The following is a 17,692-nucleotide window of genomic DNA, read 5'->3' as shown; positions in this document are numbered from 1 at the left end:
AGTGCACGTAGAATACCAAAGGGGGTTATTCATGTTCAAGCAAGTTTCATTGATACCATTTTCATGGTTATAGATGTACGAGGTCGGTGGTTTCTTGGTCCTCAGCGGGTACTTGTGGATTGAAGGGTACAAGAAGAGGGACACCCTTTGTCGGTCAAACTGCAGCAACAAATACTATTCGTGCAGTAGTAGATCAAGGTATGCAACCAGTAGAAGTCATGATAAAAGGTCCCAGTCTCGGCATTACAATCTATTCGTAGAAGTGGTATACTATTAACTTTCATATGGGATGTAACCCCTATGCCAGATAATGGTTGCAGACCCTAAAAAAAAAGACGTACGTAGAAATAAACATTGAAGAAATTTCAAGAGAAGCGAGGGAAATAAATGATTCAGTCAAATTAAATAATATTACTATGGTTCGAGAGGAAACTATAGTGGAAGTGTGTTGAATTAAAAGAAGACAGTAAGCATCTTTATTATGGACACTTTATTTTGTCTCCACTTATGAAAGGTCAAGCCGACACAATAGGCATTGTGATGTAAAGAGCTTTACTCCGAGGAATAGAAGGAACATGTATCACACATGTAAAATATGAGAACGTCCCACATGAATGTTCTACAATAGCGAGTATTCAAGAATTGGTCCATGAAATTTTAATGAATTTAAAAGAAATTGTATTGAGAAGTAATCTATATGGAACTTGTGACGCATCTATTTGTGTCAGAGGTCCAGGATATGTAACTGCTCAAAATATCATCTTACCACCTTATGTAGAAATTGTTGATAATACCCAACATATAGCAAGCTTGACAGAACCAATTGATTTGTGTATCGGATTACAAATCAAGAGAAATCACAGATATCTTATCAAAACACCACATAACTTTCAAGATGGAAGTTATCTTATAGATGCTATATTCAAGCCTGTTCAAAATGCGAATCATAGTATTCATTCTTATGGGAATGGGAATGAAAAACAAGAGATACTCTTTCTTGAAGTATGGACAAATGGGAGTTTAACTCCGAAAGAAGCACTTCATGAAGCCTGCCAAAATTTGATTGATTTATTTATTCCCTTTTTACATAAGGAGGAAGAAAACTTACCTTTAGAGGACAATCAATACACGGTTCCTTTATCACCTCTTTTATATATACACATACACACACATTATTGGACCTTTTGAATAACAATCCGAAAGATCTCATGAAAATTGAACATTTGTGCCTAGAAGATATAAAACAAGTATTGGTCATTCTTGAAAATCATTTCTCAATTGATTTACCAAAAAGGAAATTTTAAATCTATTGGATTTTTTTCATCTTTTTTTTCATTAAGATGAAAATAGGTTTTGAATTTTTAGCATAATTCATATATTTGAAAGAAATTCAGAATTGAATAGATGTATCTAGGGAGAATTCGCTTTCAATTGACTATTCCCTACATACACACGTCGTGTTATTTCACAATTGAATCAAATTAAAAAAGACCTAAAGTTAGGGATTTATCAATAGGTAATGTTGCACCAATACCCAACCAAAGAGCGGCTGCAGTACTAATAAAAAAGACTATTGTCGCTACTAGATGACAAAATGGGTTTTGGAATTTGTTAACATTCTCTAAAAAGGGTACTGTTAATAATCCCACGAGTACTTAAACCATTAAAAGAACACCCAATAATTTATTGGGCAGTGTACAAAGTATTAGAAATACGGGAAAGAAATACCATTCAGGTAATATTTCCAAAGGGGTTGCAAACGGATCTGCCGATTCACCAATCATCGATCGTTGTAGAACCGCTAAGCCTACATTACATGCAATAGTACCTAGAATTACTACTGGAAATTTTTTTAAAAGATCACTAGGCCATGTGGGTTCTCCATAATAATTATGAGCCATACCTTTAGCCAATTTAGCTCTTAATACAAGATCATTCAAATCAGGTTTTTTTTTTTTTTTTTTTTTATTGTTATTGGGATAGATGAATTCTTATAGATCTATCCCCCAAATGAACTGGACATGATAATTTTTTATCATCCAGCTCGAGCAAGATTCGAAAGAACCAATTGAATCCATAAAAAATCTATTTGTTGCCTATATACACATATGAATGATTCAATATAAGAAAAATTTGACTCTTTTTCCGAAATTGCAACTACCCATTTCAAAAAATTCAGTTCTAAGTAAATACTCAATACCAAGTTGGCTTACAAAGTTGATCATGATGTGATCCAATGCTTTCTGGGTCATCTCAGACCTTATGATTGGTATTTATCTCCAAAATATTTGGAGATACACACACAAAAGCTTTACTTGTTACTAATCTAGTCTAGCCTATGCTTTTCTTTAAATCCCTTGTTTCACTCCGATAGTATTATCAATCATATCAATGCAGAGGAAATAAATGCATTTCCATACTATTCAATTTTAAGTATTAAGTAAGTGAAATAGATAAAGATTTTGTTTTAGTTTATCTATTTCACTTAGTATAATTATACTGGATCTTACGGAGCCTACTCATGTACAACGTGATTCGGTTTGATCATAGAAAAGAATCTCTTCAAGTGAACCAGCCTATCTTCTGTATAGGGCTTACGCGGTGGCTGGAACAAAGACACATTTGGTTGTGAATTCCAATGTGGCAGACATATATCTACACAGACCATTCAATAGTTCAAGTCACGCACTCCCATAATCCATTTTCTCTTCGTAGAATTCCCTTTAACTCTACATGTATTTGACATGATTTGTTGAAGGGAAATATTCCAAATACATGGATTATTGTTTTCAATAATCCATACTTGTAGCAATGAAATACTATTATTCCTCCTCCAAGTGATAAATGATTGATTACAAATATCTGTTATATATCTTCTCTATGAAGGACCAGAAATACCTTGTTTACTTATCATTGGAAAGTGCATTAACATAAATGTAGCAGTAAGAAGTGGCAATACAAAAGTCTGTAAACTATAAAAATGAGTCAAAGTGGATTGTCCCACACCAGCACTTCCACGCAATAATTCTACAAAAGGCAATCCTATTACAGGAATAGGTTCAGGTATACCTGTTACAATTTTCACAGCCCAATAACCAATTTGGTCCCGAGCTAAGGAATAACTAGTTATGCCAAAAGATGTGGTCAATACCCCTAGAACCACACCTGTAACCTAAGTTAATTCGCGAGGTTTTTTAAATCCACCCATGAGATACACACGAAAAACATGCAGGATCATCATTAGGACCATCATACTTACAGACTATCGATGAACTGATCGGATTAACCAACCAAAGTTAGCTTCCGTCATTATGTATTGAACAGAGGAAAAAGCCTCTGTAATGGTCGAGTGATAGTAAAAAGTCATAGCAAACCCCGTAGCCACTTGTACTAAAAAACAAGTAAGCTTAATTCTCCCTAAACAATAAAATTTATTCATATGAGGAGCAACGTATTTACTAGTAATATCATTAGCAATCGCCTGAATCACGAGATGTTATCTGAACCAATCATAGACTTTTATTTAGATAGGTGAAAATTCCCCTCTCAGAACCGTATATGAGACTTTCATCTCGTACAGCTCAAGCAAAAATACCCAAATACTAGTTGCAACGGCTATGTAATAGAAAGTTTGAAACTTCTTAATCTCTGATTCAATCTTATCTGAATGTATGAAATAATAAAAAAATAATCCGAAAGCTCTTCTTTGTGGCAATAATACCAAAATATCAAGTTGGCTTAGTCGTCTTTATGTTGATCCTTACAGGCCTCTTGAATTATCTCTTTAACTATTTGTTTAATTTGTTTTTGTATCTAATGTTCCTTTTTTTGTTTTCTTTATTATTGAATTGATAGGAATTATCTTGTTAAGACCCTATAAATCGATTAAACCTCAAATTCATACTAGAACCACGATGATTCAACTAAGCCAAATTCATACTAGAACCACCATTGGATCATCACTTATTCCATCAATAGATAGACTAAAAAAAAAAAACTTTTTTTTTTTTATTCTAATTCTTTGATTTTTTTTTTGGAGTCCAGACATGAGGTTGAAGTATGAATCATAGTTCAAATATTTCTTAATCTAATTCATATATTCCGTGTTCCAGATACTAGAATAAATATCTGACGAAGTAGAAACATCTCTATCAAGGTAACAGACCCATTCTCTGTACTATCACTAGGATCAATTATAACAAGTCACACACTCGTATTCTGAAAATACAAAAGGAAAACAAATTCTACAATTGAACTGCCAAAATAGAATAGGCTAGAAATCCGAGCTTTAACTGATTCATTTTTTTATTCAAAAGACAGGACTTTGTGGTTCTTATAGATTTAATTCATTGAATTTCCATCCAATAAAATGGAAGAATTATAAATCTCCAAAATAATAGATAGAAATACTGCAAATAGAGCCATTGCAACACCCATCAAAGGAGTCGTTCCCCACCCGGGAGCTACTTTACCATATTCTAAATTCAATGGTTTTAATAAACTCCCTATAGTAGTTCATCTTAGACCAGATCTAGAATTGTTCTCAATAGTTTGTGTAGCCATAAATCCTATTGTATTCATTGAGATCTATTGATTTTGTATACCATTTCGTTGTAAATAAACGATCTTATCATATATCCATTAGGATCTTGAAATAATATAATCATAATGGAAATAGCAACCCCTAGTTGCCATCTTTATATTTGGTTTACTTGTCAGTTTTACTGGGTGTACCTTATATGCCGCTTTTGGACGACCTTCTCAATAACTAAGAGATCCATTCGAGGATCATGGGGACTAGTTGAAGTAATGAGCCTCCTAATATGGGGAGGCTCATTACTTTAATTGAGATAATGCAAAACCATTTCATCTTTTTAGTTGGAACTTTAGGTGGCTCTCGAAAAAAAGATTGAAAAAAATTATCCCTAGAGTCGAGACTAAGAGGAATGTATAAACCAATGGTTCCATATATTCGATAGTGGTTTACAATTATAGCTTCCATACCTTTTTGTTTTTTGTTTCTTTGGGAATCATCTCTTGGACAAAGAAAGAGTAAGAGTAAAAAAAGCAGTTATTCAAATCCCCTCAGGTACTCTATGTAAAATTACCTCCAAAAAAAAGAAAATAGAGGCAAAAGATACCAAAGCAGTCTTGTATCAGACTACCTGTCTTCTTCTCATTGGATCCCCAAGTTTTTGGAATGCTCTAAACTCTATTTGTGCATCCAAATCTATGTCAGTACTGGCAAAGACATCTCTGAACAAGGTTTTAGCACCATGCCAAAATGTGCCCGAAGAAGAAGAGCAAAGCAAACGAAGCATGCCCAAAAGTAAACCAACCCTTTGGACTGCTACGAAAAACACCATCGAATTTCAAAGTAGCACGATCTAATTAAAAATTTCACCCAATTGAGCGCGTCTAGCATATTTTTTCACAGTAGTAGGATTACTATAACTGACTCCATTGAGTTCACCACCGTAGAACACAGCAGTTACACCTACTTGTTGAACACTATATTTTGATTTTGCCCTTCTAAAAGGAACATCAGCTCTAACAATTCCGTCGTTGTCTACCAAACGATTGGAAATTTTTTTTAAAAAGTAGGCATACGACGTACAAAAAGTTCACGCCCTTCTTTATCTCTAAAGATAGGGTGTCCTAACCGTCCAACCGCTATTCCATCTTCGTTATCCATTGAACCTGCCCTGAATAATCCTCCTTTTGCCTGATTATTGTCGATATAATCATAAAAAGCTAATTTTTCAGAATTTTAGACTAGGCTTCTGATAAACTTTGATTTTCTGCTAGCCTCGCACTAACACAGCACGAACTATTACTCAATAGAAAATAAGAGATTTGGTTTCAGCTCATCAGGATAGGGATAAGCAAAAGAGAAATTTTCGTCGTCTGTGGATCACTCGAATAAACGTAGTAATTCATGAAAGGGGAGTATCTTATAGTTATAGTAAATTAATACATGATCTATACAAGAGACAGTTGCTTCTTAATCGTAAAATACTTGCACAAATAGCTATATCAAATAGGAATTGTCTTTATATGATTTCCAACGAGATCATAAAAAGAGTAGATTGGAAATCCACCGAAATAATTTAAACGGAGTTCCCCAGAGAATGAACTCCAGGAAGGTAGAGTGGAAATTACAATGAGAAAGTATGCTAAAGTAGTCAAAATGAATGAACACATTTAATAAAAAAATATTTTTTCTTTTCCAATTCGTTTTTTTTCTTATGACACGATAATAAAATCTGGATTCTCTGATTTGTCGAACAAAACAACAACCTGTGTTTGAGTTCTGATTGGAATTCTAATTCAAATGAACAAAGAATAAGCCTATATATTTCTGGGTCTAAGACTAGTAGTTTTAGCGATCGACTCAATTCTTTCAAATCGCTTCTCATTATTGAGAAAAAGGTAACAAAGATAAAATACAAGCTTGTTTTATAGCAATAGTAATTAATCGTTGTTGTTTCAAGGTCAATCTATTCACTCGTCTAGATAATATATTTTCCTTGTTCACTAATAAATCTACTAATTGAACTCATGTTTCTATAATCAATTCAATCCTTTATTGAATTGGGGGGAAACGCCTACGAAAAGATCGCTTGGATTTAAGAAAAGGTGGCTTGGATATATCAATGGTTTTTTTTGTGTTTTTTTTTGTTTTGTTTAGTTTATTTCTTGTCCTAAAATCCTATTTTTCTTTCTTAATTGTAATTCATTTTAACCCTAAATAGGATTTTTTTCTATTTAAATATGTTATATATAATGTCATTTTTGACCATTCTTTGAAAGATTAAGATATACCCCGCTCAATCCATCTCTTTATTTCCCCATGAATCATATGTTTGCAACAATAGGGATAGAATTTTCTCAGTTCTAATCGATTAGGCGTATTGTACCAATTTTTTTGAGTAATATATCTGGAAATACCCCTTGATACCTTCTTAACACCATTTTGGACACAACTGGTACATTCCAAAATCATCGTTACTTGCGTAACTTTCCCCTTAGCCATGAATCTCCTTTGAATTTTTTATTTACTCAATTCTTTTATTTTTGATTCGAAATGAAGAAAAGGAAGGAAAAAATAGAAGTTACTAACTTGAAATCCAATTCTAAAATTAATAATAAATCAAAGCCATAGTAAATAATAAGTAAGACAACGAATTACTGAACTATATTTACAATTGAAGTACGATATTTCAGTTAAAGATAGTGTTCTTGTATTCTTGCCCTAGATCTGCATTTTCTACTCTACCCCCATTCCTTTATTATTAATATTCATTATTCATTTAATTCAAACTTGAACCTAAATCTCGCAGATGTTGGATCTACTTTTAGTCTTTCTCTTTCCTCCCTTATTCTAAAAAGGGAAAAAAGACAAAAAAGGGGAATTAGTCAAAGAAATTTGATTGTATCTCTAATCTTCTTCATTCCTTCCCATGTCAATAATTAGAATGAAAAAAAATGGAAATGTCAATGCATCCGGGAAAAAATGATTAGTCTCTATCAATAGACTTGCTAAAGCCCCGAACCATAGCGTACTTAGTACTGGTGCAACGAAGAGATATGTTTTTAGATCTTACATTGAAAATCCTCCTTCTTTTATTTATTGTAACACATAAAGATAAAGTATATATGATCAGATAGATATGTAGTTAAGGACCACTTTTAGTTGTACAAGAAATCCCTCATTCAAATTGAAATGTACAATGATCCATAAGATTTTATTTTTCTTAAAAAAAAAAATCCCCTCGTAGCGTGTATTTCTGAAAAATACTCATTTTTTTCACAATGGGTTCTATATTTCGAAAATTTATAATAAGTTTTTTACTTTTCTTATTATTATATGTTTAATGAAACCAAAAATACGAAACGGGACTAAGGATGTGGAAAACAAGACAGGGATTCTCTACAATGACATTGTAGAACAATTGAAGGGATGTGGCGTAGCTTGGTAGTGCATTTGTTTTGGGTACAAAATATCATGGGTTCAAATCCTGTCATCCCTACCTATTACTGCTTCTTTGAGCAGTAACAAGGAATCAACTGAGATCCATTCAAATTGGGTAGAATCTTTCATTTTTTGAAGCTATATAGTATATGCAGACAAAATGAAAATGGATTAGGGTTACAAAAATAATCTTTTTCTTTATAGTCTTATCTTATTCTGATAAGAAAGCGCTCTTAGTTCAGTTCGGTAGAACGTGGGTCTCCAAAACCCAATGTCGTAGGTCCAAATCTTACAGAGCGTAATTTTTTATTCGTAGGTCAAATTAGAATGAAATAGATTCATTCACTTGCACACCAATCAGAATTAGACCTCCCATGGATTAAAGAAAGGCGGAGGTCAATCAAAAAAAGAAATGTTAATTAATAAAAGGTCCAACTGATCACCATGCCTGTATTGTAAATATGCAGTTACGAATAATCTAGCCAAAGTAATAGGAATTAGACCTAACACGATTCCAAATAGAAAAACTTCAATCATTTCAATTTTTCGAAAAGGAGAAAAAAAAGAGGTAATAGCTATACCTAAATATTAATCCGAATTGACATGAATATCAACGACCAAGAATTGATGCAGTAAGTAACTATAGAATACACTGAATCTCATAGAAATATTTCTTTTAGGAATTATTTCTTTTAAATAGAAATTTCAAATAAGTCATATTTAGCTCTGACCAATAAATAGAGCTGAAGTTATAGTTAAAGTCGCTAGTAAGAAATTGAAATAACTAGTTATAGTAAACATGAAGGAGCTAAATGAAATATGTTATTTTTATACATATGCTTTGAAAGCATTTACTAAATTCCTATTTTTGTAAAATAGGAGGATACACAAAAATACCAATTGAAAGAATAAGTTCAATTGAAAGATTTGATTCATCTATCATTATATATGGCACAAACAAAGATAAAGTGATAGGCGCATATAAAACGGAATTCATTCATCATTTGTAACATTTATCCATCTTGCAACTCCTATCAACCGATTCATTGAGTATAAACTAATAATACGAACTAGATTGTGTAACTTCACTCAAAAAATGAAACCCTTTTTGAATTTTTATTTGTGAATAAATTTTTTCTAGAATACAATTCAAAAATCATTTTGTTTTGATCATTTCTTCGATTTTTGAATTGTATTGAATTCATTTTCTATTTTAGAGTGAACAGTGACCTAATAAAACTTTTTTTGACCTTAATTAAGTTTAATTCATTAAATTCAGTAATAGGTTTATTCACATAATAGCTTGAATGAATGTGAAGAAAAAAGGTATCACATGGATCACTCGAAAAAAATCTTTTTTTTTTGTCCAATTAGATTCTAAAACTAGTAATTTCTATTATTGTTTTTAGTTTTTACAATCTGGCTTTCCATATTTTTAAATAAAGCCTCATCCTTGTAGCTAGATCAAGATTTGTATCTCGATCTAATACAATAATGCATCACAACTATGGATTCCAATTAATTTATTCTTTCTTCGCTTTCTTTCATCGAATACGCTCTACTACTCTTATTTGTTACTGGACGATTAACCAATTAAAAAAAGGATTCCAAGAAAAAAAAATGCTTCTACGACTATGAAAAGGAAATTTCTAGATTTCGAAGATCTACTTAAATTGTGGGAATATGATAATCTCTTTCATTGTAAGAATTTTCTATTAATATAGAGCATCATTTTACATCAACGGGTAAAGGAAAGGAAGAAATAAATTATTTATCACTTCCTTTCGATTCGATACTGATTTAAATTGTGTTGCTGTGTCAGAAGAAGGATAGTTATACTAATTTGGTATGCTCTAAAGACGCCCTTGGTACAATATTGACAATCCTACGAGGATGAAATTTCAATGATTGCCTTTTACTTATCTCATCTTTTACGGAATCGATCCCCTTAGAATGTACAAGAATATGTGGAGCTGAGCATGTCTGGAAGCATAGGAGAACGTTCTTTTACTGATATTATTACCAGTATTCGATATTGGGTCATTCATAGCATTACTATACCTTCCCTATTCATTGCGGGTTGGTTATGCGTCAATACGGATTTAGCTTACGATATATTTGGAAGCCCTCGGCCAAATGAATATTTTACAGAGAGCCGAAAAGGAATTCCATTAATAACTGGCCATTTTGATCCTTCGAACAGCTCGATGAATTTAGCAGATCATTTTACGAGGCCCTAATCTAATGACTATAGATCGAACCTATCAAATATTTACAGTATGATGGTTGGCTGTTCACGGCCTAGCTGTGCCTACCGTCTTTTTTTTTGGGGTCAATATCAATAATGCAATTCATCCAACAATAAACCTAATCCGAATTATAGAGTTATAACATAATCAAACCCGAATGAACTAAATGTTGAATTGAATCATACCAGTCTCTACTAGGGATTATTACTCATTTTTGTACTTGCAGTTTTAATTTCCAATTATTTCTTCAATTGGGAAAATGAAAGAAAATAAATAAGAATTCTAGGCATTCTCTTAGCCCATTCAGAAGTATTTCATCTCATAATTATCCATGACTGTTTATGTTTGTAGCATGACCACTTGATGAAATTGGAGGGAAGTAGAGTAAATGGTCGACGCTACTGGAAGATTGCTCTTTAGATAATAGGTACTGTAACTAGTATTCTTATGATTAGTTTAATAGGTATTTTTTTTATGGCTCATATTCTGGATTGGGTTCATCCCTGTAGTAATCGGATCAATTGAGTTGTAGACATGAAAGTGTAAGAACTCAATGGGATTCCCTTCTTTGTTTGTCTGATTCGAGGGGAAAAGGCTCGTTGGGTTCTTAAGAATCAGAGTCTTTTTTTCATCTAAATGATAAAGTAGATTTCTTTTTCTGCTGTTTCAAAAAACTCTTTCTAATGATGCTTTTGAAAAATGAACTTCATTGATTGATTCAGAACGCCTGTTACTTGACAGTATCTATGGGTACTTTCCAACTTAGAAGAAAGGGGGAATCACTCAACTTCCTAGATGATATATATTTTGGTCGACTAGATCTAAATATCATACAAATACTTTCTATCACTCTATTTATTTGAGTATCTCAGCCAAATTTAAATTTTTTAAAAGTTCATTGTATTTAATCAATAAAATTCCCTCTTTTTTTTGTTTTTTTTGTTTGTCCACTACTTATTATATTATTTTATATTATTATACGAAATAAATTGAAAAAGTTCTGATACATCTCGAAAAATTGAAACCAAGATTAGGAATTTTTTACGGACAGGATAAAAAATCATTAGTCTTTCGACATAAGAAAATGAATTTTCTACACCCCTTTCTTGTGTCGAAGACTAGGAAGATGAATCATCCCTCATAGAATTATTTGCACCCTGCTTACTTATGCTAATATCTAGTCCTCTTTTATGACTTTGAAATCTGGCAATAGTAACATAGGTGCACCACTTCAATTGTGCTAAAAAACAAAGAAAGAATGGGTAAAGTCAAATAAATAGTCTTCTTCAAAATAAATCTACCTATTACAACTCGAAATGCCGTACAAGGAATTATGTAGGAAAAAGAGTATAAACATGAAAAAGGTTTTTCATAATTTCATTTTTTTATCATACAAAATCATAATCGACAACAAGAATTTGGTTCTTTTTACGAACTGGATGTCAATAAATCCACAAGTCTAGAAATTCATTTCGGCCAATTGAACCTTCTCAAACTGTTTCTTTTTAAGAACCAAAAAGATTTGTACCAAAATAACAAATGCCAAGAAGAACAAAAGGCCTTCGACACGTAAAGGATCTTGAAGTACTATTTCTACATCTCCTTGACCAAATCCACCCACATTAGGATTACTTGTTAATGGTTGATCAAATTGGATAGATTCACCCTTTGAAACAAGAAGTTCTGGTCCTGGAGGGACAATATCAACAACTTGGCGTCCATTCAGTGGATATGTTATGAATATTTTATATCCCTCATTTTTTGTTCGTACGATTTTGCTTACTATACCCGCTGCTGTAGTATTATAAACTGTATTGTTACTTTTGCTTCTGTCGAGATAAATCTGACCCCTTTTCCTATTCTCACCTACGTCAATAAGATATTTTAAGAAGTGCACATCTTTCTTAGTAGCAGGATCAGGGGAAAGAATAGGGAAGGTGATTTCACTATATTTCTGACCAGGCACTGGCACTATTACAAGATTTTTTTTATTGGGGTGATAAATCTGAAAGGACAAATTGCCTATCTTTTCTTTCATCTTGGGAGAAATATGATCGGTAGGGGCTAATTCAAACCCTTCCGATAAAATAAGAACAACCCCTACATTCAAACCTCATTTCTTACCATTAGCAAGAACTTGTTTCAGTTGCTTATCATAAGGAATTCAAACAACTGCTTCAAATACAATATCACGAAGTACCATTTATGGAACCTCAATATCCACGGGCTTATTAGCTAAATGGAAATTGGCACAAACAATATGCACAATCGCTTCTCTAAATTTTCATAACCCTATTGTTCAAAAATGGGATATGCACTTCAAATGGATGTCCGAGTCATGATATATATCATGAGCGATATGGAAATAGATCGAGTAATCTGTTCCTTTATCCAAGAAAATTTATTTCTAGTTTGCATGGTCTAATAATTGATCCAAAAATTTCTACAATAAATTGAGTAGGCTGCTAGTATAGTTCCCTATCCATGATTATGTTATTTGCTGGAATCATTTTACTGGAATAATATAGGATGAATTTCCTGGATGGTTAGAAATCTAAAGAGTAAGTACAATTTTTAATGTTTATGTAGAACTAACATTCATTCTAATTGGATTAGATTAATATCGGTGGATCATTTATTAGTCATTCATTGAATGATAGATAATTACAAGTGATGGAGATAAACGATTTAAATAACGGAAAATCCAATATTTTAAAATAGTATCGAGAATGACTGGAACAGTGGAAACAAGACCAGATATAATTTGATCATTATGAACAAATCCAACATCTTTGTAGACAGAGCTAATCATTAGTTCCCAACCGTGGGGTAAATGGAATCCGATACATAAATCCGTTAATAAAAGAATTGAAAAGGTTTTTACTGTGTCGCTTAAGTTATGTAGGAATTCTTGAGCCCAAGAGTTAAGAATAACAAGTTCTTTATTACCAAAAATAGAATAATCACGTAGAATAACAAAATAGATTATATTTCTCGAGAAGTACAAAATCGTATAGATACGATCCTCATTATGTATCTTGATTAATTGGATCGTTTCTTTGTGGATTCTTATACCAAGCTTTTGTAAATGTGTCTCTGAGTATTCCTGATCATTTTGTCCAAGAAGAGGATTTCCTCTAATTCTATGAACTTTTCTAGAATACTCTTTTCTTGAATATCATTCAAAAAAAATTCAGATTGCCCAGTATTCCACCAATTAGTAGCCTAAGATTCTATACTTTTCGTAACTGAGAGAGAAATCTACTAGGGAAAAAATACTATAGATGCAAAATAAAAAAGAAGAGTGAATGCTTTATTTTTGCCATTTTTTCATTTGTGAATTGTTAATCAACCCACCTCATTCGTTGGCTCTATGTGATCTATAGAATATTTCTTTCACCAATGAGTTCTATAAAAGCTATCAAACCTATGAATCTATTTTATTTGTGATTTTGTTTGAATCTAGAAAGAATACAGAAATAGACTAAGACGCCGCTTCTAATTTGAATGAAGAAATAATAAAAAAATATTGTTTTCAGATATCTCAATTGGTCAAATTCGAAAAAAGTGTCGCCGAATGAACAAAAGAAGCACTTTAAGGAATGAATATTATTGAGATTTTGAGACGAAAGAATTCCTTTTCTATCAAAATATCCAATATTTCGAAAAAAATCCACGGATTATCCATAGCCAGGAATAGAATAACTGAGAGAAAGATATTGTGATGATAAAAAAAATGAGTAGCAAAACAAGACAGAAATTGTCCGATTATCATTATGAAGAAAACCAATTGTTGGTTATTAAGGAATACAAAAGAAAGTATAAAAAAAGGTCATTGACAGAAAAAAAATTACAAGATACGATTTATCTGCATCTAAAGTATCAATTCCAAAAAATATTGAACTTAAAAAAATAGAAATTTCATTCTTTCGAAATCGTTTGATATATGAGATGAATTGAATCTATTAGTTCAATTTTTTATACTTGTTGTTGAATTGAGTTGCGTGGATTTGTATACGCCACAAAAAGAGTTTTCTTTTATGGTTGTTCCATATATGTCGGCTTTAGCTCGACTTAACATTCTAACAAAACTTCAATTAAGTTATGTTATAGAAAAAAGAAGAGGATTCTTGCATTTTCCCCTCCTGTTGAGAAAGCATTCAATCTTCAGTCCATATTTACATTTCTCAAAGGTCTTCAATTGGTACGCACAAGAAATAGGCCAACTCGGTGGCTTTTTGTTCAATTTCTCGTGGAGTCAAATTCTCATCAGTACAGGTCAAGGGAATGGCCCCCTAGTCTCTGGTATCTATATAAAGGACACGACGAGCATAAATACCCTCTTTAACTTCTATTCTAACGGACTAAATATCTTTTATAAGGAATCAGAGGAATATGTGACGATTTTTTCAAAGAAATCCCCAACGAAAAATACACACTATCCCTTCCTTTCTATCGAATCGATCATAACCACTGCCAATCCTGTAGAAAGACATCACGATCCCTTACGGAAAAAAATTGATTTACTGAGATGGAAAAAAGATATCAAATTTCTGCCAAGATAACTAGAAGTTCCAACCAATAAGAATCCGTATAAACCTAAAAAAAGGATAAGGGCCCCACATAAATTACTTAGTTTTTGAGATCCCATTATAAGTTCTATCCATATATCTTTTGATCGCCAACTTATACTTGATCTGATTACATTTTATTGGAATTGAGATAATACCCCAAATGAATTTGACTTTACTTTTTTTTTTGTTTCCAAAGTAACTCTCATCAACTAGCACCAGTTTGATGTGAACTAGCACTAGTTTGATGTGAACCTTTAGGAGTAATTCATCCAATTGGTTAGATCTAAAATAATAACATACCCTTTATATGAGCCCACTATACATATTGATATACATATAGATCCACCTACTTTACATTTTAGCCATCCGATGATCCTGATCTATTTGAAACTGGCTAGAATTCATTTACCCATAGATCCTTTTCTGCAGGCATAAGAACTTTTTCCTTTATGTTCAACGGAAATTACACGTTAGACCATATTTTTTGAAACAGATATCTGTGTTATGCTACAAGTCTAAGTTTTGAAAAAAAAAGGATGAGATTGGGTCCCATCAGATCTAAACGATCTTTTTTTTTAACATGCAGAGATAAAGAAGCCATTGCAATTGTTGGAAATACCAGGCCTACTAAAGGCACAAAAATAGAGGGGAAATTGAAAGTTGTCATAAAATGGGTATCTTGATTTACTATTTGTACCTGCTATTATTTATTTTTTATAAAAAATAAATATCTTATAATAATTATAATTAAGAATTGTAATTAATATTAATTAATTAAATTTCAAATTCTTAGTGTAAAAATAAGTATCTATATCTCTACGTGAGTATATAGAATAAGTCAAAGGTATGTAGAACTAAATAAATGGACTTATTCATCTTCCTACATGAAAGATATGTATGATAATTCCCTTCATTATTTTTCTTCAATTCTTTGTTCTTGTCTTCGAATTTTGAATAAAGAAAGAGTTTCTTACAAATTATTGAAAGATTCGTTAGAATGCTGCCCAACAGGAATTTTTAGTGAAAATGGGATTTTCAGGAGATAGAGAAAGATAAAAAACTATATATCTATCTTTTCTCTATTTGATTATATACATAAACATTAGACGAAATTCATTTTATTTGCCTAATTTCACAAAAGGAAGAATTCACTCTTTTATCTTGTTGATAGAGACTTCTTAATTAGTAATCGGGATTCTAGGTTTAAAAAAAAAAGAGTTATCAAACTTTTTATTCTTTCTACAATTAGATCTTAGGTCATCAAAGAAAACTCCATTTTTATTTACTTTGATTCGTATAAACTAACTACTTGTTTGCTACAAATAAACTAATTGAATTTTGTGGGCTCTACTTGATTGAATTCTAATTCAAAGGAAAGAAAGCGTGGAGCTTAAATAACTCACTCAGAATGCTTTTCAAAGGATTACTTGGTACAATTAGGTAAAATAAGCCCTTCTGGAATAAATATTCAGCCACTTGTGAACCTTCAGCTACTGTTTTAATCAATGTTTATTTAATTACTCTTTTACCCGCAAATGCAATATAGGAATTGGGTTAAGCAATAATGATATCTCCCAACATACCAAAACTAGCTTTTACCCCACCAGTAGTAGGAGATGTAAAGATTGGTACATAAAATAACTCTTTATTTGATTGATAATCATATAAAGCAGATGGTATTTTAGCCATTTGCATCAAGCTCAAACTTCCTTCTTACATGCGTGCCCCCCGGAAGCGTACAATATAATAAGAGGTAGAAATTTATTGATAGCTTACTCAATCAAACGGGTGATTTTCTCCCCAACTACGGATCCCATACTACCCCCATAAACTAAAAATCCATAACCCCAATTGCTTTGGAAATACCATTTAGTTGACCTATGCCTGTTTGAACAGCCTTAGTTAATCCTATCTTGCTTTGATAAGAATTAATACGATCTTTATAAAGCTCCTCCTCCGAATGGGATCCAGAGAGACCATGTCTTTATCCATAGGATGCCAAGTACCGGGATCGATCGAAGGTTCGATTCTATCTGAAATACTCATTTTCAAATGATATCCACATTGTTCACAAATATTTGTCTTTTATTTCAAAAATTTCTTATAATTTAATCCATAACAATTTTCGCATTGAACCCACAAATGCCTGTATTCTTGAGTTACATCGGGATCATTAGACCTTTCTCTTAGAGTTAAATCACTATTCTTCGTGTGGGTTCGTAATCGGACTTCACGCTTTCACTACTATTTGTATATTTACCAAAAATACACCTAGAAATGTAACTATCACTACTATCACTTACAATGGACGTATCCATATATATTTGAGACTGAAGATAACTGTCAATACAACTATTGATTATTCCAACTATATTAAGTATCATACTTGTAACGATTGTAGTAGGGATCTTCACTAGTAGATCCATTATTCAGAAAACTAGAATTTTGATTATTGTAAAAAAAAATTTCTAGTTCACTCAGAAAAGAATGATCATTGTTAATTTCAAAAATCTAATTTTCAATATCAAAATAGATAGAATAACTGTCTCTATTACTATCTCTAACTAAAAGAGTATCATCAGAGATGAAATTCCAAATGTCTTTGATGCCGAATAAATGATTGACATTACTGTAACTAGAATCATCACGACCCCTCCAACTATGAATGTTTTTAGCTTTTCTATTCGTATCTTCACTTTTACTAGTATTTTCAATAGGACCAAGATTGTCCATTGATTTATTCATTCTATACCGGCGTTCTAACTCCTGAAACACCATCGAATTAAACCACCACCTTTCCAATGAGTTTTCTTCCCCCTATTTGTTTGCATAAAAATACAATAGATGAATAGTCATTCGATCCAAAATTTTTTATTTGAATATCTTCATTTCCT

At 32.1% G+C, this 17,692-nt stretch overlaps 1 pseudogene; it reads right to left on the bottom strand.

The window, feature by feature from the left end:
* Positions 1–1,452: 1,452 nt before the first annotated feature.
* On the bottom strand, positions 1,453–12,262 carry LOC111365596 (annotated as a pseudogene).
* Positions 12,263–17,692: the final 5,430 nt, after the last annotated feature.

The sequence above is a fragment of the Olea europaea genome, chromosome 17, assembly GCF_002742605.1.
Source record: "Olea europaea var. sylvestris chromosome 17, O_europaea_v1, whole genome shotgun sequence".
Lineage (NCBI taxonomy): Eukaryota > Viridiplantae > Streptophyta > Magnoliopsida > Lamiales > Oleaceae > Olea > Olea europaea.
The sequence above is the reverse complement of the archived record's forward strand: the minus strand, read 5'-3'. Positions and strand labels throughout refer to the sequence as shown.